Source organism: Anthonomus grandis, chromosome 6 (assembly GCF_022605725.1).
Source record: "Anthonomus grandis grandis chromosome 6, icAntGran1.3, whole genome shotgun sequence".
NCBI lineage: Eukaryota > Metazoa > Arthropoda > Insecta > Coleoptera > Curculionidae > Anthonomus > Anthonomus grandis.
This window is the reverse complement of record NC_065551.1, coordinates 26173984-26194099: the sequence shown is the minus strand read 5'-3', so window position 1 is coordinate 26194099 and position 20116 is coordinate 26173984. Positions and strand designations below refer to the sequence as shown.

At 29.5% G+C, this 20116-nt stretch overlaps 1 protein-coding gene and 1 long non-coding RNA gene across 10 annotated transcripts in view; one reads left to right on the top strand and one right to left on the bottom strand.

Moving 5' to 3' along the window:
• LOC126737927 (dual 3',5'-cyclic-AMP and -GMP phosphodiesterase 11) overlaps positions 1 to 20116 on the bottom strand; it is a 192024-nt gene that overhangs the window by 120799 nt on the left and 51109 nt on the right. The window lies entirely within an intron of this gene.
• LOC126737933 (uncharacterized) overlaps positions 1 to 20116 on the top strand; it is a 63310-nt gene that overhangs the window by 18535 nt on the left and 24659 nt on the right. For both annotated transcript variants that reach the window (XR_007661170.1, XR_007661169.1), the window contains exon 2: positions 1406 to 1595. This is a non-coding gene — a long non-coding RNA (uncharacterized LOC126737933). The remainder of the gene's footprint in view (positions 1 to 1405; positions 1596 to 20116) is intronic.

Sequence of the window (20116 nt, the reverse complement as noted above, 5' to 3'; positions counted from 1 at the left end):
AGGCAGTTGACGCCAGTAAAAGGAACTGTTAATTATGCTAATTCAACTTCCTGTTAAAGACATAATGAATAATTTTTTTAAAACATACTAAAAAAAAAAGAAGAAGAAGAAGAAGAAGAACGTTTAGTTGAATTACCTGGGACTAAAAAAATTAATAATTGGTAGTTGATAAAGGTAGTTGAAGCCATTAAAGAAGAACTATTTACAGGACCTAGCTCTACTAGTTCAGTGTGACCTAATATACATACTAGGAATACTTTTGAATATCATTTATCATAGAAGATGCTGCTTTAAAGCTGCATACTTTTGATGTACATTTGATTAATTCACGCCTTCTGAATTACCCCTGAAATCTTTAATATGTACCAATCTGAGCTAGGGCTAAGTATGTACGTAATTATCATTTTTCGTTGCCATATTAAATGTTACATACCTTTAAAGATCATCAGAGATTTCCTCCTTTAGGTCTCTTGACTACTGTATGGAAATTTGATTCTAATAGTATGGCTCTACTAATAAAAATTACATTTATTTTCAAAATATTAATAAAATAATCTAAGGCCACAAAATAAACTTTATTTTTAAAATTTAAATTAAGATTACCAGGTTAATTCAGAAAATTAATGGTAAATTGATACATTCTATGTAGCAAATGCGAAACAATGATATGATAGTCTCACGTAGTTTTTCATATTACATAATTAAGCCACCTGCAAATGTAATATCTGCCGCTTATGTTCTAAAAGACATGTCATAAACAAATTATTTTTATTTGGAAAACATGGTAAACTAGAAATGGGTATGCCACCCAGTAACATCAGACCACCAACCGTTAACTGACTTATTTATCACCTATTTTATTATCGAATAAGCATTATTTATTTTAAGACTGTTTATATGGGATATTTTGTTAAAGGGAGTGGACAGAAAAGTATGAAGGTTGATCAAACTTCTTTCATGTACATACGTAAGAAATATTTGAATTGATGATTAAAAAGTCTAAAAAGTTTGGAAACAAATTATCTCAAAGTCTATTTGTTATAGTTTACCCAATTTTTAACCCGATCACATTTTTTAGTACCTTCTACAAGATACCAAAGGAACTTCAAAAATATTTCAAGAGTAACTTGAAAGTCTAACGTGCACTATTTATTCTAAAAACTGCACATCATCACAAAAAGTAGTTCAAATATGAAATAATTTCTAATAGCTTACTAATCCAAGTTTTAAAGATTACTTGCTTAAGTAATTCAAAACTTAACGATTTGCTTTTGTTCTATTCTGGACCTTAACAATCCTAAACTTTAACCAAAGTCATTGCCAGTGACATAGTTTCAAACTATAAAATTGCCATTTTAATCGCCATAAAAGCTTCCATTTTATTATCTTTTGTTATTTGTTCCAGGTTTTTATGGTCAAAACCCCTTTCCATACGAAATAAACGGCTGGAATTAAGACTTTGATTTATATAAATGTCTCACAGTGTTGCAATGTTGGTATTACATGTTAAGTACTTAGACATAAATTGTCTTTTATATGGATAAGCACAAAGAGAGAACAGCAAATAATTAGTAAATTTCTAACATTGTATTAAGGTACGGACTTTCATCAGATATAGTATATAATTTACAGTTGTATAGATAGTGGTTAAGGAAACGTTTCTTCTCAGCTGTTACATAACATGACATAATTGATGCTTTGTCTTGAAATCTTATATCGTTAATAATATAGTAAACGTAATTGGGAGAGTAGAGAAAAATAATTTATACCATATATGGAAATCTGTAAAAATTTGTCATATATCATAAGGAAAATTTAATTTACTTGAATTTAAGTCGAAAAAACACTATGTTTTGATAGTATTAACATTTGTATCAATAAATACTACTACTACTACTAGTTGACAGTTCAACTATCAAAATTAGTAACAATAAAATTGCTAAAAAATTGTAAGGTGAAAAGAATTAAGTGATACAAGCCACTTGCGGTCATTTTGGACTTGTCGAAGGCATTTGATGTAGTCAAACCCCACACTCTATTCGTAAAACTTAAAAATATTAATATGAGGAATTTTAGCGAGAGAAAACCTTACATTATTACCGACAGTAAAATGATTTGCCAAAAAATGAATAACTTATTGTTACTTTTTATTAAAGATAATCTTAAGTATTATGTAGTAATATTCTTAAATAAAGCCTCTATAAATAAGTTTTGGTATACATAGACATATGCTTTGTACTCCATACACGATGATTGACCCAATCTAAGGAAAACCAGGAACAAATTCTCTGAATCTACTTAAAGAATTCTCAGCAAACCTGGGCCTGACCTAATCAGTCAATAGCTAAATTCTGCTAAAAGTATCCAGTATTGGCGGGTATAATGTATTTCCCTTATCCAGAGATATCGATGAAGTTGATAATGACAGTGAAGGCGGAAAATAAGGACTTCGGTACTATGATTTAACGGTTTGTATTAAATCAAAAGGGGAATATTTAGAGGTCTCCATAGTCCTGTAAGAGAACTAATCTAGAGAAAAAAAAAACTAGAACAAAATTATCTGGCTCTCTAGTTTGGAGGTTTAGGCGTGAGGTCAGTTCGCTGCCATTTCTACGACTTTACTTACTAGAAAGCCTTACGATAGTATCAGAACGAACGGATTATATAATAGTGGTTTTATTAATGACAAAGAAGAAAGGTATGTGTACAGAAGTCATTAACAACTTTGTACATATATTTACCAGAGTCCCGAAACATGAAAAATATAAGGATATAATAACCGACTTTCAGGTTATCAATGAAACTATTTTTCGGGTTAATATTACTATAAATCACATAATCCTTGGACTATACACAACATCTGATATACGAACCACTAGAAAAAAAGGATGAATTTTTTGAACAGGTCAGTAATGAACTTATGAAAATTACTCCTATTCGAACAAAGATAATAGTGAAAAACTGATGGAAACATGTCAAATAACTATTAATAATACCAAATGGATATTTCAGACATAAGGACATTCACATGAATAAAACATGCAGGAGCATATAGAGGTGTCACTTTATATCACCATTATATAGTCAGAGCAAAACTCTTTCGATAATAAGGAACAGAGAAGTGCATAAATAACCAAAAAATATAATGAAAATAGTCTAACCAATAAAAGTATCTAAATTTTGTACCAGAACAGACTAGACGAGAAACTTCTTTTGACAGTCCACCAACAACCTGAAGAAAAATATGTGACAACACAGTGAATAGTATAAAAGAGCTGCAGAAGAAGCAGTCGGACTTACAACTGTACAGCATAGTAAGAAAATCTGGTGGAATTATGAGATTGAAGAATTAGTATACCAGAAGAAAAAACTATATCAAAAATGGTTGAGCACCTAGCACCAGGAAGACAAAGACCAATACTTGGAAAATAAAACAACAAATAGAAGAATTATAAATATAGCGCAGAAAGAGATGTGGGACAAGAAAAGTAAGAAAAATTATATAACACCTCTATAGGCAAAAAAAGTGCTTAGAATCCTCGAAATTGATAAAAACACTAACAAAGAGATCGACTGATCACTATCAAAAGCTGCTGATTTAAAGCAAAGAAGAATATTGGTTGAACACACCTATAGATGTAATAGTAGAGCGTAATAAAATTATGATCAATATTGACCAAATAAATAATCCAGTATGAAATCTAAAAAACGGTCAGACTGCAGCTCCAGGAGGAACTCCCGCTGAACTAATCAAATGTGGGATAGAAAAACTATTTCAACAACGTGGTGCATCAACCAATTGGGACCCTGATATTGTGCAATACGAATATTAAACTGAGAGCAACTGAAATTCACCATATAGAAAACACTAATTAAAAACAGTTTAATATATGAAGCAGAGACATGGAGAATAACGGAATAAAATCGAAAAAAACTTGAAGCGATTTTTTTAGGAGATCACAACATCAAAAAGAGATGACGTCTCCAAAATGACAATATAACAACTTAATTTTAAAGGTTTCGATCTCCAAGCAGAGACGAGTGGAATAAAAGCAACCGCAGGAATCGTGGCGATTAAATACTGTCGAAAGCTCAACTTTTTGAAGGAAAAGTAGGACAAAAGATATTTAGGACATGCATTTTGCAGCATTATTTCAAACAGAAATCTTTGAAATACTTGAAGATGTGAGAAAAAATATTAGGAAAACCTAAATAAGTAGACCCTAATATTAACTGACAGCCAGGTAGCCTTGCAAGAATTTGCTAATTCTAGAGACACATTCTAGATCAAAGCTGGTCTGGAACTACCTACTGGAATTAAACAAGTGATAATATAAGAATACTTGTAAAACTTGTCTGATTCTTAGGTATTGAGAAAGCGAATGAACTGGCTGGAAGAGGATCTGCTAATCCTTCTAATGCAGCACGAACATCATCGAGGGTATCAAAGAATACTACACGCAGAGAAACATGAACCTGTGTTAAGAGACAACACTAAATTCACTGGAATATGCGACAGTTAAACGATATTTTATTAAGTAATTTTTAAATATGTAATAAGCACATCCTACCACGCTAAAGGGAGGAGATAGATGCCTTGGCACGTTAAACAACATTATGGTGATATCACTATAGTAAAATCTATATTGTTGTGACGAATTCATAATTACTTACTTATTTTATTGCGTATTTCGTTACTATTTCTATTCTATTTATGTTCTAGTTTTAAGTTAAAATGTCTATTTAAAATCTTATACGCTTATCAATTATTAAAAAAAAAAGAAGAAAATAGATATGTTCACGTATTTAGAAGAAATTTAAACCTAAATATGTAACAACACCTTAGTTATATTTAATCAAACCTATCTATAGCTTCTCTCTTCTCTTTAGTATTCTACCTAACCTTGACGTTTGTTTGATTTTAATAAACTGTTTTAAAAAGTTAATGGGTCTTAATCTTAATAAGAAAATACCTGAATAAAATATGTTTTCAATTAATAATTAATTTTAACGATGCCTTCTTCTACCTCTCTCTTTAACAAAGTACACCATGTATTATTAAAATCAACTGAACAAGTAGCTATGCATTTATTTTTTTTTATATAACAATATAAATGCACTTTCATTTAATTTGCGTAATTTTGAAATTGGTTCCTTTGCTAAAATTGAGGAAGCAATCCAGTTTATTCAATGGTTATTGTCAATTATTGTGTTTATGTAAGATTTATGTGTGTCAATTCTTTATAGTAACGGTCTACAGGTTTCACCTACCTAAAATTTATCAGAAGTACAAGGAAATTTATAAAGTACATTTTTAGTTAATTCATTTTCATTAAGAGCTTTAGTTTTTGTTAATAAATATTGTAACGCATTATGATTTATAGTTCTTGTATAAATTTTTTTAGCTATTTTTTTAATTTTATGAGACAAACCAGGAAAGTAGAGAACAGTGGGTAAAAGAGAGTGGTAAAACAATATTAGTGGTAAAAAGTGGTTGACTTTTTTTAATAAAACCTATTTTCGTTGTTGAATTTTAATATAATCAACACACCTCTCTTTACTATTTTTGGATGATTAGAATTAAAATTAAGATATCTATTAGTATGGAATGGTTTACGTTAAATTCTAGTTTCAAATTTTTGTAACTCTTTTTTATGAAATTATCAATAAAGGAAAGTTAACCATCAATATCCAATTTGCGAGTAAATTTTATAGCAGGCTCTTTAGAGTTAATATAATTTAAAAAATTGTCAAGGTCTGCCACCTTATATTGAAAAAAAGTTATATCAATTTAACGCCACCATATTAAAGGTTTTGTATCAAATTTATTAAACATTTCAAATTCAAAATTATCCATAGACATATTACTTAAAATTGGTGAAAGTTTTTGCAAGAGAGGAAGTAGGTAATTATATCCTACTAACTATAGACAACTTGTATATTATGTATTTTTTTAATATGTATTTTTAAATACAACTTGTGGTGTTTTGCAATTATGTGGACTTAATTTAAAACTATTAATATCAGAAATTTGGTTTGTATATTTTCTAAGAAAATTATAAGTTTGTCTGTCAATTTTTTCTGCAGGATCTTTAGGCAGTTAAGAATAATGTCCATCCTAAATTAATAAATTTCATTTATTTCCTTAAATGTTAATATTTAAAAGAATAGTATTATATTACTATATTTAAATTTACAATATAGTATTATAGGTCGATTTGAATTAGTGGTAACCGGTAGCTCCGATGAGAGCGATCTCCAGTTGAGATATCGTATATTTACAAAGTCTAAATAATATACATCTACATTAATGCTCTACAAATTGAACTTTTTAGTTTGATATTACGCTTTTTTCATACAATTTTTACCAAAAAAATACATTTTTTTAGGACTTTCACTGCAATATTAAAAAAAGTAACCTTTTCGTTGGCCTAAAGGGAACCGATCGTATAATTGACTAAACGAGATCTCTGCCACGAGATTTCCTCGATAAACACAACATATCGCTTTAATATATTATTGTAATTTATAAGTGCAAGCGTGTCTGTTTTCCGCAAGATTGCAGATTTCTAAGCTAGCGGTGTCTGGGAGATTTTTCTTTGAAATTACCGTTCGGCGCCAAAGTAATTGTCAGATAGTATAATTTACTAATGCTTAATAGTAAAAATGTAATTAAAAAAAAAATAAATAAAAAATTGAAAACCTTAGTAAGAGACCCATATATAAGTTTTTTTTTGCTAGACAAGCTGGTTTAGTTTTCATGCACATTTCCCTTATATTCAGATAAACAAATATACTCCAAAATTACATCGCAATAAATAAATTGTAAAAGAATTTAAGATTTTATTACTAAAGCAGCTTTAAGTCACGGTATCGACAAAACTGTAAGGTCAAAAAGTTTAAATTGCAAGATTTATATTTCTTTGTGTTTAACGTGCGCTAATTTAAGGGCAAAGATAAAGGAAAGTAATTTCAATAAGAGGATGAAGGCGGTGCCCTAGAGGATATTTAATTTTACAAATGGAAGCGAGCCATTACTGGGTCATGTTTCTGATTCAACCGAAAATGTTTTAGGATTTCACAGGTTTTTTTTTAAGTATAAAAAGAAATTCCAAGATTACACAAAAAAGGCGCGGAAAATATTTCCTAAATCCTCATTCATTTAAATTATTAAGAACGAAATAAAAATAAACACGTTTGAACTTGCTCAAGTAAATAGCGTCAAATACAAAGCAACGAGATTGGTTTCGTGCGACCTTGCATCGGTACTAACCAACATAAGTTACGCAACCTGGCGCCATGAGTATAATCATTTTTTTTTTACGTGTAATTGGTTTCGGTTATTATTACATTCTTTAGAATCGTTCTCTGCAACTTTCCTTTTCCTTTGATAGTGAAGGAAAATAACCGCAAGTAGGGGGTCTTTTTGCTGACATCGGAGCTTTGATTAGATTTGAAGGGCTTTTTAGGTTTCGTGAAGGTTTTTAATGATGAAATACGAAAGATCTGAAGAGTTTTACTTTCGGTGGTTAGTAATTTGAGGTTTTTGGGTATAAATTCTATATAATTAGTTATAACACTAATCTGAAATTCTTTTCTGAATCAAAACATTAACATTATGATAATTTTTTTATTATTTTTTTTATAATAAAATTAATATATAACCAAAAATATGATCAAAACTTTTAAATAGTTCCAAATGTTTTCTTATATTTTTAGATATAGGTATAAACGTGTTGGACGATATTCAACCAAAAAGTTTTTCCTCACTCACAAGAATTTATCTATAATTAAAGGTGGTGCTCAAATTTTTTGTTCTTTGATATAATCGTTAAAAAAAAATTAAAACTCATATTTTTGGCAGTTACAGCTATAGGTGTAACGTGCACACGTGATTTCACGTGCATTTCCTTTTAGAGCTTTAAAAACTTGGATAAAGGTTAAAAATGTTGAGAAGGATTGCTTAAAAGTGGTTTTTAATCCAACAAAAAGCGTTTTTTGAAGAAAACATAGATCATTTACATATATACTTTTTTTTGGCCTAATATCTCGATAGAACTTAAAGAATGCGTATCAGGATTTAAAATGTTTGGTTCAAGTTACAATTGTTAGTCAATAATCTACTATTAATTGAAAAATAGGAATATTGGGTACTATTTTTGAAGTAAAACTTCTTTAAGCACTCTTGGATAGTAAGCTGGCGAATACGTTACGAAACGTGTGATCGGGTCAGGCGAACGGTAGTTGAGAAGGAGATATGAGTTAGTGGACCTACAAAGAAAGAGTTACGGTTCGTATATTACTGTAGGAGCAAGAAAGAGCCATGCGCACGCATATTTTCTTTTTCTCTTCCTCTCATAGCCAGTGCATGGAATATATCAGTCAGTAGTTTGTTTGCGAGTTTGCTAGCGTTACATAATTGGTGATTTTTTGATTATTTCGTAATTTCATTTCGTTCTTGAACAATTTCATAAATTAATTTTTGTTGTTCAATGTAATAATTAATAATATGATTTATAATAATATAATAATTTTTAATAATAAACGTAATAATAATGTTTACAGTGAATAAAATTATAAATTCATTTTAAAGGTTTATATTTTGTGAATTTTCGGGTGAATAATAAGAAATTATGGCAGGAAGAGATACAGACTTTGAATATGAAAGTGGTGCTCCAGGACTATGAACTAGGAATAAATTACGTATGGAAATTGTGCATAAACATACAATTAAATACAGTTGTATGGTCTCAAGCGCATTCATTTTTTTTAATCAATAGTAGAGTAGAGACAATCTAACGTTAATATATTTTTAAATATAATAATAATAATAATAGTCACACAACCAAAGACAACAATTTGGATATATAAAAAGAAACAGTATATAAATAAGATAAAATATAGGAAGAAATATACTTTTTTAGATCGAATGAAAAGCTTGAAAAATTATGATTAACACCTAAAACAAGAAGAGAATATTGGCGAAGAGAAGAATATATACTCTGAAGTCAGGTATGAAAAATTCCGAAAATTCGTCATGCAATTTCTATATGCTTACAAAACCTTTTTGAAGAATCTCTTCTGCATATTTGACCATGGAGAATAAGTAAATTGCAACGGCTTATTGAAGAAAAGTATATTGTGTCTCCCTTGCACGATAGTGACAGCTTGATAGCAAGTATATAAATTCTAAAAAAATTAAACTACTAGCTTTTAGAAATAATATAATCAAAATAATCAGAATTTGGGTCCCGATGGGAACTAAACTACTAAAAACTAGACTAAACTAAACGTAAGTCGAATCCTTAGTAAACTTTATACATCCATTTTCTTTTTCTTTCTTTTTCGGCACTGGTTAAATCAACTTAAACTACAAAATACGAGCAAAACAGTACAAAAACTATAAGAATGGCTAACGTATTAGCATTTTCATATCACTACTCACCTCTCAATTTCAATGATTCAACTTCTCCAGGATCCAAGATCAAAGGAGCTTCATGAGTCGTGACAAGGCGCTAGCTGGATGATGTTTACAATTTTCATCTTCGTTGTCGGACGTCGCTGGATCTCCTACACTACATCGTTGATTCTGGTTACCACGTTCAATGGACCTTTTTAATTCTTCTGGTTCAATTCATTCAAAGGGTGCACCAACAAGACACTGCCTCATTTTCCTCTGCTTTGCTTGATGACCATTGATCGCACCAGTGTTTAACACCTTCATGACTGTTCAGCCAGTTAAACCTTTTTCTCACTTTAGTTAAAGGCTTACTAAGACTGTCAGATATGTCTTTTCCTTTACATCTACGCTCTCTCAGACTCTGGCTAATAATCCATCTTGTATACCCAACGAATTCCATTGAAACCAGTAAGCTTTTAGTTTTTAGAGACTTCGTAAATAGTATCAAATACTGAGTCATTAGATTGATCACGAATAAACTAGCTGCGACCCACTCTTTAGGACTGTGAATGCAAAAAACAAGCAAATATCTTTGGATTTTGTTTTGATTCTTTTTAAGATAATGTTGAAATATTTTAATGCAGGGTCTTTTCGAAAATGCATCAGCGTTTTGATGATATTTTCCGTTTCTATGTTCTAACTGTAAATTGATACTCTTGTAATTGTTGATGCCACCTTGCAATTTGTCCTTCAGAGTTTTTGAATTGAAAGAGCTATTTAAGAGAAGCTTGATCAGTTCTAAGAATGAATCGTTGGCCATACAAATATTTATGAAATATTTAATAGCTTTCACTGCTCTGGTTTTACTAAAGGAAGCTATCCCTTGCTCACTATCTTCACATTCTTGTAAAAAAACGGTTCCGATTACAAACACTGCGTGCATCTGTATTTTATTGTATTTTTACAGTCTGCTAACTAACTAAATGCCATTTCTCAAGATACTTAACTTAAATATACTGGCCCAAATTAAACAGTAATATGATCTCACATATATTGAATACAAAGACAAAAGATGACACGTGTTTCGCCTGTACTAAGCATCATCAGATTTTTTTGTAAATTCTTTTTTTTTTTACTAGTAAATTCACAAGAAGATCTGATGATGCCTAGTATTATACAGGCCAAACAATTGTTATCTTTTGACTGACTTTGTGTTCAATATAATTATGTGAGACCTGTGACTTAGAGGTTGAATTATTACTGTTTAGCTTATGTAGAAGTTTTGTAAGGTTAGCGAAATTTGTAAACTGTAAAAAGTACAAAAGCTCTAAAAGCTTCTTAACTGATGTTTGTCAGTGAGTCGTGGCCAATTTTCGATTGCTTGTACTTTAACTGAATCAGTCTTGCCATAATTTTTTGATATCATATGAGGTAACTTTTTTTTAATAATATTTTTTAGGACTTAGTTTTTGAAATAAACTAAGCATGATTCCCAAGTTATTTCACGTAACACAGTTTGACACAGGACCTTTATTAATATTGACATTTAATGTTAAGCCTGTAAACATGCTATCCATTGACTTTTCTTTTGCTATATTTTTGTCTTCTTAGTGAATTTTTGAATAACGTCTTGGGCCTTTTAACTAAAAATTCCGTGGCGCTCATTAATATTTAAACTTTCAGTTTAGGTTTTATTTAATTTAAATTCAGATTAACTGGTAAAATTTTGGACGTAACAAACTCAACCCTAAGTATAGTTGAATATTGATTGTAGGTTGAATATCTAATTTAGTTGGGAATAAAAATGACCATCCGGTCCCTGAGATTTACTTCGTAAATCACAAGCCTCAACACAACTTTTTTAGTTAAATATTTTGAATTATGAAATTTAATTGGCTTATTTGTCCATCAATAAGAAAGTCAAATTGCATCAGATATACATTATACAATCTAGATCCCTGAATTTCGGATTACGTAACATTGGCACCAAGACGTATCCGAAGTTGCAGGTTATATCTTGTATTATATACTTTCAGGATCCATATACATCTTTCAGGATGAGTAAACAGCATTAGCTAGTGCTAACATGTAAGTACTACATATGTATATCTGACAGGAAATATCTCGTTAGCGAAAGAGCAAAAAATTCACGCAGCTTTGTCACGATATGACTAATTGCTTCGACCTTTAATTAACTAATTAATATTGCCTGCTGTCGTTACGAGTAACGCCTTCAATTATTGAGTGAATTCTTATACTAACCAATAAGGAAGTTCACGCTTTAAAACGTAATTTATTCTAACACCCACACAAATGCATGTTTTATGCATTTTGTAAAAAAAGAATCTGCATTTTTTTTTAAATCAATATTATGCAAACTAAAATTCATTTTGATGTTTAAATGAAAAATCTGGTTTATATAAGATTTTGTATAGTCATAAAAATTTTTAGGGGAATTATAATCTCACTTTTCTTATTTTAAAAATCGTCATAGTGTCAAGGTTAATTGTTATGTTTATGACTGTTGCATAAATGGGTTTATAAGAGACATAAAATTTGTAGCTGTTACTACGATTATGACTAAAAGAACTTGGTATAATATATATATAGTGTGGCCACTCAAAAGATAATAAAATATATATGCTTCTAGGTATTTATGAATTAAAAGATAATACAAATAAAATACTCCTACCTACATTTCTCGATTCGCTGAAAACAATATCGATTAATATAAATTGATTTATGACTATGAAAAAAATTTATTACAGCTTATTAACTTTATGTTTCAGGAAAATAATTTTTGTAGGTGTTGTAAAGGAGTTTTTGATATCGTAAATAATATTTTATAAGTCCAGGGATTTTTTTAAAATATTTATAAGTCATCGATGGTTAAGTAAATTATGCATATTCATTCGTTTCTAATATGTTAATTTGTAAGTAAAAACCGCAAAATTCCTACGTAACATTAATTTAAATGTGAGCAACTTAGAAGTAAAAAAAATGTTTTTTTTTGACACCAACTTGGTCGTTTGTATAATATAAATTGAAAGGATAATGCAAATTTATGTTAGGTGTTAATTAGCAATGTTTAATAGTCATTAACTTATTCGTGGTATTAGCATATTATGAACATTTTTGTAGTCCCAAGACTTGATTGGAAAAGTCATTGACTTACAAATTGTACGTTTTCTTATGTGTTTATTTAACAAAATAAATACAATTTTTAAGCAATAAAAAATACATCAATTATAAAAGGAAAAATCAACTTTTAATATTCAAGAAGATATATGTAACCTTAAATTATTCGAACTATACAAACACTCAGCTTATCTGGTAAACCAGTGACGACGTTCAAAATCTTACTAAAATGATAAAAAAATGTCTACTTAAACATAAGCTCATCCCAGATATATTTTCAGATAAAAAACACAATGGCTTAATTGTAAATAATATTTCTATAGATCAGTTCCAAGAAAATCAGTCGTAATATATTATAAAATGCTAGAAAGTAAGTGTGCTGAATTTACACGTTTGACGTGCTGAAAAATGGTGTTAAGGATTTAAATTAATGAGACAATATACGGGGACTAAGGATAATTGAAAAAAGGCGATTGAACCAAGTTTTCAATCATGATATAGGATAAAAAAATAGTAAAAATCAATTAAGTTAATTTTAGTATTTTTTCGGCTTCTTTCTCTGAATTAACCTGGGTTTCTACCCTTTTAGTTGAAAAAGTATAAATGTAGTTTTTTAAAAGGGAAAAATTTCAAGCCGATTTATAGGATGTCCTAAGTTTAAGCCTCATCATTGAGATCTCGGAAACTGAAAGAGCAAATAAAGGCACAATTTGTTGTTGTGCACAATTTAATAGTTATTACAACTCTCTTTTGAAAATTATTTTTATTTCTTTACGACTTTATTTTAATAGATAACAAAATAGGTTTCCCATTCTCATTGCTACTTTCTTTGTTTCACAAAATGGGGTTGTCACATTTTCAAACCGACGTTTCGTATTTGAGCTTTCATCATCTTGAACTTTGTTTTTTTTTTAATATTTTTTTATTACGAATTTTAAAAGAGTTATGTTTCTAAACCAGCGCACTTGGACACAACAAACAAATGGATATTCATGAATTTCTGTAAAAATGTAAGTAGTACAAATGTAATTCACGTGTTAGGGACAAGAAATATATTTTGAGTGTAAATTTAAATTTGTAGACAATTTGAGAAAATTTATTTGCTTAAATTGTGTTTTATTTAAAATTTCGATAAATAAGCAGAAAAACATATAAGAGTTTCAAAATTTACTTAGCCCTAGTGATCAATTTTTAAAACGTTATAATAATTATTAAATAAAATAAAATACTTAAATATTTTTATTATTAAATTATACCAATTCAAGGTTTAAATTAATTTAGGGTTTAATAAATATGCATTTAATAAATTATACATAATTAGTATTAATAAATAATTGTTGATGTTTTCTTAATTTTAAGTAATATTATGAAAATAAATATTCATATTCATTTAAATTCTCGTTTTTCTCATTCGTTGGTTATAAATTAAAACAATCAAAAATAGTCAACTAATTTATTTACACACTTCATTACAAAAACACAAACACTCAGGACTTTTAGAGATATTTATTTTTACTGTATTTATTTACAACTGTTTAAATCTCGCGACAATATTCCAATGTTTACTTTACTCAACTGACAGCTATCGGCGATGCAGGTCTTTAGATACTCGGCGAAATGTTGTTCCGGAAGATTTTCTTTTAACCTTCGAGATGTCGTGCAGTACACCACTTATATCTAATCTAATACTTGTTTTGAATATAACTTAGAAATATATAAATTTTTATTTGTTTCTAAATTTTAGAACTATGGGTTTAAGTTTGTCTTCGTTTCTTGCAGAAGTTTTCTTTCTTCAGATGAAGATCTCAGAATGCTTTCATCAAATTTTGGTACCGATATGTAAATGATATTTTCATAATTTTTACCAAATTTAAAGGATAACTTGCAGCATTTTTTAAAAAAATGTCAAATCCTTTTACCGATCTATTAAGTTTACATATGAAAAAGAAAATGAATATTGATTACCATTTCTTGATAAAAGGATCAAGTACCAATTAACTTGAATTCGAAATTGTGACAGTGTAACTCACTTTTTTCCAACCTTTCTATTAATTAAAAATTAGTTTTTACAGACTTGATATTCCTCTTTCTTCAAACTTGACACAATTTAGCAGCATCAATAACATTACTAATAAAATGTATTCAAAAAATTAGAGTAAATTCATAAATAAAAAATTCCTTTGTAAAGACACTAAAGAAATCTAATCACATTTTATGATAAAATATCAAATCAGGTGACTCAAATCTTACACAGAAATTATTGTCGAAAATTAGATATTTATTTCAGGACCTCTAACTCCTTATCAAAGCATCTTGTCAATATCAAAGACCAAAATTTCAATAAGATTTCTTCAAGGTAAGATCTGGAGTTTATAGATTAAAATGTTCTCATCCTGACTGTGCTACATCGGTCAAAGTGAAAGAAGAATTGAAACACTCGTATAAAAAAACATACAAAATGAATAGAAAAGAACTTACAGAGGTTTATTATCAATCTCCTTTTGCAAATCACATTATTAAAACTGGACATAAATTTAAACCTGAAGCGGATACTGAGGTGCCGCATGTTTATCGGAAAGAGTTAACGTTAGATCTTTTGGAAATTCTGGAAATGAATAAGGCAATAAAAACACATAATTATGCTTGTATTAATAAAAAAAACAACTTTTTTTTGAGTTCTCTAAACCTCTATTTTCATAATTAAAGTTAAAAATTTACTTTCAAATATGACTCTTTAACTCCCTTCGTAACAAAATATGATTTGTCTTCAGTGGTTCGGGTTTCTCTGCTCGACCTTCCAAAATAGATCTTCTCAATAAAAATAACATAAGATGTTTATTGTTAATGTTATTAAAAAAACGAATCATTGTAGGATGCTGGTCTTTGCTAAACATCACAAAGAATGATATAAATTTGATTGACAGCTGGCGCCGCTGTTGACCTTGTTTTAATATGTAAATTTTATTTTTTTAAGTCTTCCACCACAATGTAATTTTAACTGTTATCCTCTTTTGTTATTTTTTAAATATAATTATATATATATTTTTTAATTTGGCAGTTCAACGCCTGATTGTCGTCAACGTATTACTCAACGTTTGTTTATTTAAGCGGTAACCTCGCCACTATCGTAGTGAGACGACTCCGATATAAAATTTTGTATGTACTTAAATTTAAAAAAAAAATGAAGTGCTGTCAAAACAATAACGATAAAGAAGATCGCGACGGTAAACCCGATCGCAGCGCCATCGTTTCGCCCGTTCAAGGTCAAAATCGTGGCGCCACGATCAACCGGATCAACGGAATATCTACTTTTGCACCACACACACTTAAAGATTTATTAGCATTGAGTTCAATGATAGTTTCTTTAGTCAAATATCTTATATATTGTCTTATATTTTGTCAAAAGACTTTTTTACCTATTTCTAAAGACTTAAAAGGTTTTTTTTTAAATTCAGACAATGCAACAGAAGGATCTTTTTTAACTAGACTAGACATAGAACGTAAAACTTGATGATAAAACTAAGTAAGCGCTAACTCAGAATTATAGGTTAAAAGGTTATTAGGACTTAAAGTATCATAAGGGTTTCAAAAAATATTTTTTTTTCTATTTTTGCAAAAATACTATATACCTAAAAATACTATAAAGACAATATTATTTCAACGAGATTTTTTAAAATTTGGTTTTGTCTCATCACAACATCCAGTAGATTTAGTAACATAAGAACCAAATTCATTCAAGATATGCCTTAGCATAATAAATAAAAATTTTTACAATTAAATTACATTAAAAAATTATTTGGATCTCTCAATATATTTTATTGGTGTATGGTCTCTTAAGGTTTCTGAGAACTCAATTCGCCATAACAGATCTAGTTTATCCCTGTTTTTTGCATTTTTACACAACGAGTGTAATTGGATTCGGTTTTTATGTCATGAATTAATAAAGTTTTTTATTTTATTATTTTGCGCCACTTTTTATGGCAAGGACGGATGTGCTTTGATTTCACGGTTTTTTTTTTTGAGTAAAAATGTTAGTTGAAAATTTGATTGATTTATTTTTCTGTAGTGTATTCTGATGTTTTACTCTACCGGCTATTTTATCCTTTTAGTTTTTTATAATTTTAATTTGAAGCCAAAGACCGAATCTGTTACTTAAGCTCCTAAAACCTGAATTTAACAATAATAAATTTAAAATATCAGGTGAAAAATGGCATAAATCTGTGTTGCTTTATATAAATTACTCAATATATTATTAACTTCCTCAAAATAGGATTTTTACGAAATCCAGAAAACTTCCAATCTTATCAAATTATGAAAAAAGCTAACACTTTTAAGACTTAAATGACGTTGATACACGCTATATTTTAAATACGATAATTTTATAGTTCATCATTGCAACCACTACGATTTAGTGAATTAAGAATCTTGTCTATTTAAGTTATGCTTAAATAAAGTCTATAAATTTATTTCTACTCTTAGGATTAAGTTTCATAAAAAAGTACTATAGACCTTTTAATATTTTTTCTTGTTGTAATACTAATAATTTCTAAAAATTTAATGTGCCTAATTTAATATAAAAGATCTAGTTTATCCTTTGTTTTTTTACATTTTTACCGAGTTTAATTAAATTCGGTTTTAAATCTTAAATTATTCAAGATTTTTCTTTTGTTATTTTGTGCCACTTTTTATAATAAGAAGGAATACGCCTTGATTCTAAGGTTCTTTTTGCGAAGAAAATTTAAACTAAAAGCGTGATTTATTTACTTTAAAATGTATCCCGACATTTTGCTATTTATCCTTTTGGATTTTCCTAATTACACTTTTATGCAAAGAATCGTAGACTTATTTATTTACCTTTCTAACCAAACCAAAAAATTGCAAATTTAAAAAAATTAGATCTAAAAAATCTCTGTTTAACTCAAATTCTATAAATAATTTACCTATAAAATATAATTATAAAATAAAATTATAAAATATAATTATCTACCCTATAATAGGTTTCGGAAATTTCCAACCTTTTTATATATGGAAATAACTGACCCTTTTATGACAAATGAGATCTTTTGAGGTGGGGTATGTTATTTTTTACGTTAAAGACGGATATGCTTTGATTTTAAGGGTTTATTTCCAAAGAAAATTTACGCTACTATGTATCCTGACATTTTGAAGTGCTTATGGCTTTTCGCTATTTTATGTTAAAATAATTATCATTTTAAGGCAAGGAACCAAAAAGTTAATTATTTAACATCTTAAAACTAGAACTAAAAATATGATGAATTTAAAAGATGACTCAGTTAATAAATCTATGTTGCATCTCGAATGTTGTGAATTAAGTGACTTAAAAGATCATTAGTTTTATTAAAATGGCTTTATTACATTATGCAGAACCCTCTAATCTTTTTAGATGGAGACGCTTTTATGAGATAATTGCCGTTACTTCAATGTTGACAAACGTTAGTATTTAAATTTCAAATTTCTTTTTATTTCAGTTACTACATTATTACAACCACCACGACTAAGTAAAATTTTAATCACACCCATTTAAGTTATGCATAATTATAGTTTATACAATTGATTTTAGCCTTAGGATTAAGTTATATAAAAAAGTTAATTAGATATTCAATTTTTTTTTAAAAGTCAATTCGTCATAACAATTGCTTATCCCTGTTTTTAGAATCTTGTGATTGTAACTGGATTTCACGTCTTAAATTGCGAATTAGATGAAGGATCGGTAAAACATAAATTATTTTACCTCTTACATTTTAAATTTTGCCGACGATTTTGTAAGGATGGATTTGAAAAGTATTCAGTAATATTAGCTGAATCTTGAATTTTATGAATAAGTTACTTTAAATACGAGGGCAGGTCAATTAGTCCGAGACTTTTTAGATAAAAGACAGGTTTTTATATAAAAAGTTATTTTTTTTTTCAACATAGTCTCCTTTAAGTTCTATACATTTAGTCCAACGTTTCTCTAATTTTTTTATCCCTTCGGAAAAATATGATTTGTCGAGGTCATAGGCATTTGTTTGAGAGATGATTTCGTCGTTGGAGTCAAATCTCCTTCCGCCGAGCCATTTCTTTAAGTTTGGGAATAGGAAATAGTCACTGGGGGCTAAATCTGGAGAAAGCGGCGAATGAGGAAGTAATTCGTAACCTAATTCATGGATTTTTGCCATGGAAACTGCACATGTGTGGACCCTTGCATTGTCCTGGTGGAAAAGAACTTTTTTTTGGCCAAATGTGGTCTTTTTTCTTTCAGTTCCTCAATGAATCTATCCAATAAGTTGGTATAATATTCTTCATTAATTGTTTTCCCCTTTTGAAGATAGTCAATGTGGATTATACCGCGTGCATCCCAAAAAACGGTCGCCATGACTTTGTTGGCTGACAAACCCACCTTTGCCTTCTTGGGCGCCGATTAACCCCGAGAAATCCACTGTTTTGACTGCTGTTTGGTCTCCGGCGTGTTGTGGTGGATCTACGTTTCGTCCACGGTGACGAAACGACGCAAAAATTCGTCCATATTGCGGTTGAATAACGCCAAACACTCCTGGGAAATTGTCACACGGTTGCGTTTGTGGTCGATTGTGAGCAAACGCGGCACCCATCTTGCGGAAAGCTTTCTCATACCCAAATGATCATTCAAAAATTGAAACTACTGAACCATGTGAGATGCCTATGGCTTCCACAATCTCTCTCACTTTCAATCTCCGATCGGCTAAAACCATATCGTGAATTTTTTCGATTGTTTTGGATGTAGAGACCGACTGGGCATCCAGAACGTTCGGCAACTTCCGTGCTTTTACGGCCACATCGAAATTCAGTAAACCACTTCTTTACCATGGAAATGGATGGTGCAGAGTCCCCATAATATTTATCGAGCTTAGCCTTGGTTTGAGTGATGGTTTTTTTCCGTAAAAAATAATGCTTAATGAGCACACGAAATTTACTTTTTTCCATTTTCTTCTCAAAACGAGTGGTTGTCTGCTATCAACAGCCGTCAAACACAAACTAAATGACGCAGCTTGTTCAAATTTTCACGTCAACTGACAGTTCTCTGTTGACAGGAGCAGAGTTGCCATTTCCATTAAAGGGCGGGAAATTCAAAAAGTCACGGACTTATTGACCAGCCCTCGTATCATTAACTTTTTAAAAAAGAGTTTGTTTTTATATCCAGAAACTTTCTAAGCCATTCTAAATGAATAAACGACTGCGTATAAATGTCATGTAAAGGGTACGTTATTTTGACGTGGTGTTGCACTTACACGTAATAGTATTTAAGTTTGGTATTTTTTTTATATAATTCCGTTACGATATCAATTTAAAATTACATTTTTTAGTAAAAGGAGAATTGCATTCATTTAAGTGATGCATATATACAGTTAATAAATATTGGTTGTAGCACATTTCTTAACGTCATTACTATTTTTAAGGAGTCGTATTATTGACTAGTGATTTTTTTAAACATTTAAAAAATAGCTGTTTGCATATTTGATACGGTGCTTTTTTATATTTCTAGATGCAACGCTTTAAATTTCTTTATTTACTTTATCACATTTAAGGCAATAAAAGAAA